Below are 4,102 nucleotides of genomic sequence, written 5' to 3'. Positions count from 1 at the left end.
CGCCCTTCAATGGACGAATGGATAAGGAAGATGTGGCCCATATATATGATGGATTATTATGCCTCCATCAGAAAGGATGAATACCCAACTTTTGTAGCAACATGGACGGGTCTGGAAGAGATTGTGCTGAGCAAAATAAGTCAAGCAGAGAGAGTCAAGTATCCTATGGTCTCACTTATTTGTGGAGTATAACCAAGAACATGGAGGACATGGGGAGATGGAGAGGAGAAGGGAGTTGAGGGAAAGTGGAAGGGAAGATGTACCATGAGAGACTATGGACTCTGATAAACAACCTGAGGGTTTTGAAAGGGCGGTTGGTGGGAGGTTGGGGAACCAGCTGGAGGGTAATAGAGAGGGCACGTATTGCATGAAGCACTGGGTGTGGTGCAAAAACAATGAGTACTGTTACACTGAAAATAAATAAATAAGTTAATTAATTAATTAATATCATACAATACCATACAAAAAAATGATCAGAAGACATGAACAGACACTTCTCCAATGAAGAAATAGAAATGGCTAGCAGAACACTTGAAGTTTTGTTCATCATCAGTAGCCATCAGGGAAATTCAAATCAAAACCACATGGAAATACCACTTTACACCAGTTAGAATGACAAAGATTAACAAGGCAAAACAACAAATATTGAAGAGGATGTAGAGAAAGAGGAACCCTCTTACACTTGGTGGGAATAAAAGTTGGAACAGCCACTTTGGAAAATAGTGTGGAGATTCCTCAATAAGTTAAAAATGGAGCTACCCTATGAACCGGTAATTGCACTATTGGGTATTTACCCCCAACATACAGATGTAGTGAAAAGAAGGGACATACGCACTCCAATATTCATAGTTGTAATATCCACAATATCCAAACTGTGGAAAGAGCTGAGATGCCCTTCAGCAGATGAATGCATAAAGAAGATGTGGTCCATATATTCAATGGACTATTACTCAGTTAAAAAGGATGAATACCCAACTTTTGCATCAACATGGACAAGACTGGAGGAGATTTCACTGAGTAAAAAATAGTCAAGCAGAGAAAGTCAATTATCATATGGTTTCACTTATTTGTGTAATGTAAGGAATAACATGGAGGACATTAGGAGAAGGAAAGGAAAAGTGAATTGGGGGAAATCAGAGGAGAGGCAACCCATGAGAGACTGTGGACTCCAAGAAACAGACTTAGGGTTTTAGAGAGGAAGGAGAAGGGGGATGGATGAGCCTGGTGGTGGGTATTAAGGAGGGCAGTTATTGCATGGCACACTGGGTGTGGTGTATAAACAATAAATCTTGGAACACTACATCAAAAACTAATGATGTATTTTATGGTGACCAATACAACACAATTTAAAAACATCATTACTTTAATGGATTTAGAAACTGCATTTGACAGAATTCTACACTTTTTCATGATATACACTCTTAATGAAGTGAGTTTATAGGAAACATAATTTAGATAATAAAGCCATTTAGGGTAAGTCTATCATTTACATCATACTCGACAGGTAAAAGTGAAAGCTTTCCTCTAAGATCAGGTATACAATGATGATTTTATTCTCTTCACTTTTATTCAGCATAATACTGGAAATTCTAGTTCCAACAGTCTGACAAGGAAAAATTAATCAAGATAAAGAGTCATACTGATATGAATACATTAATAGTAGAAGATCTTAACATGCTTCTCTTAGTAATAGACAGATCATTCAAACAGAAAATCAAAAAAGAAACTAGAGCATTGAATGACACATTGGAACAAATGGACCTCATAGATATATACAGAACATTCCACCCTAAAACAACAGAATACTCATTCTTCTCAAGTGCACATGAAACATTCTCCAGAATAGACCACATACTGGGTCACAAATCAGGGCTCAACTGATAACAAAAGATTGAGTTTATTCCCTGCATATTCTCACATCACAGTGCTTTGAAATGGGAACTCAACCACAAGGAAAAGGTTGGAAGGAATTCAAACACCTGGAAGCTAAAGACCACCTTGCTTAAGAACGCTTTAATCAACCAGGAAATCAAAGAAGAAATAAAAAAGTCCATGGAAACCAATGAGAATGAAAACACTTGGGTTCAAAAACTATGGGATACAGCAAAGGTGGTCCTAAGGGGGAAATACATAGGCACCCAAACCTCCTTCAAAAAATTGAAAAAATTCAGAATACACCAGCTGTCTTTACACATTGAAGAACTGGAGAATTAACAACAGATTCACCCAACTGCACACACAAGAAGGGAAATAATCAAGATTAGAGCAGAGATCAATGAGATAAAAACTAGAGATACCGTAGAAGGCCTCAATGAAACTAGAAGCTGGTTTTTTGAAAGAATCAATAAAGTCAATAAAGCATTGGCCAAACTAATCCAAAAGAAAAGAGAGAAGGCCCAAATTTATAAAATCATGAATGAAAAGGGAGAGATCACAATGAACACCAAGGAAGTAGAAACAATCATCAGAAATTATTACAACAGTTATATGTCAGTAAGTTAAGCAAACTAGATCAAATGGATGCATTCCTGGAAAACTATAAACTCCCAAAATTGAACCAGGAAGAAATCAACCACCTGAATAGACTGATATCTAGTAACGACATTGAAGCAGTGATCAAAATCTTCCCAAAAAACAATAGCCCAGGACCTGACTGATTCCCGGGGGAATTCTACCAAACTTTCAAAGAAAAAATAACACCTATTCTCCTGACGCTGTTTCCAAAATTGAAGTAGAAGGAAAACTTCCAGACTCTTTTTTATGAAGGCAGCATACCCTGATCCCTAAAGCAGGCAAAGACCCCACCAAAAAGGATAATTTCAGACCAATCTCCCTGATGAATATGGATGCTAAGATTCTCAGGAAGATCCTAGCTAATAGGATCCTACAGCACATTAAAAATATTATCCACCATGACCAGGTGGGATTCATCCCTGGGTTTCAAGGATAGTTCAACATTTGCAAATCAATCAATGTGATAGAGCACATCAATAATACTATGGAGTATTATTATGCCTCCATCAGAAAGGATGAATACCCAACTTTTGTATCAACATGGATGGGACTGGAAGAGATTATGCTGAGTGAAATAAGTCAAGCAGAGAGAGTCAAATTTCATATGGTTTCACTTATTTGTGGAGCATAAGAAATAACATGGAGGACATGAGGAGATGGAGAGGAAAAATGAGTTGAGGGAACTTGGAGGGGGAGATGAACCATGAGACACTATGGACTCTGAAAAACAATCTGAGGGTTTTGAAGGGGCGGGTGTGGTTAGTTGGGCCAGCCTGGTGGTGGGTATTGTGGAGGACACGTATTGCATGAAGCACTGGGTGTGGTGCATAAACAATGAATTCTAGTGCACTGAAAAGTAATTATAAATTTTAAAAAAACTTAAAAAACCCTCTTAGTATTAAGATTGAAAGATTAATTAAAAATTTTGTTGTGTTGGTGATATTTATGTTATGTTTTATCCCCCCCAAAAAGAAATGGACAGATACATGAACATACACTTCTCCAAAGAAGACATGCCAATGGCTACAAATGAAAAAAATGTTCAACATCACTAACCTTCTGGGAAATAAAAATCAAAAGCACATTGAGATACCATCTTACACCAGTTAGAATGGCAAAAATTAGCAATAAAGGAAACCACAGTTTCTGGTAGGGATGTAGAGAAAAGGGAACCCTATTGCACTGTTGGTGGTAATGCAAGCTGCTACAGCTACTTTGGGAAACAGTATGGTTGTTTCTCAAGATATTAAAAATAGTGCTGCCCTATGACCCAACAATTGTTCTACTGTGCATTTACTGCAAATATGCTGATATATCAAAAAGAAGGGGCACATCCACCCCAATGTTCATAGCAGCAATGTCCACAGTATCCAAACTGTGGAAGGAGATGAGATGCCTTTCAACAGATGAATAGATAAAGAAGACGTGGTACATACATACAATGGAATCTCATATAGCCATCAGAGAGGATGAATACACACTATCTGCATCAGCATCTATGGAACTGGAGGGGATTTTGCTAAGTGAAATAAGTCAGGCAGAAAAATACAATTATTATATGGTTTCACTCATAAGGAATAGCATGGAA

This window comes from Meles meles, unplaced genomic scaffold, assembly GCF_922984935.1.
Source record: "Meles meles unplaced genomic scaffold, mMelMel3.1 paternal haplotype, whole genome shotgun sequence".
Classification (NCBI taxonomy): Eukaryota; Metazoa; Chordata; class Mammalia; order Carnivora; family Mustelidae; genus Meles; species Meles meles.
This window is presented reverse-complemented; position numbering follows the sequence as displayed.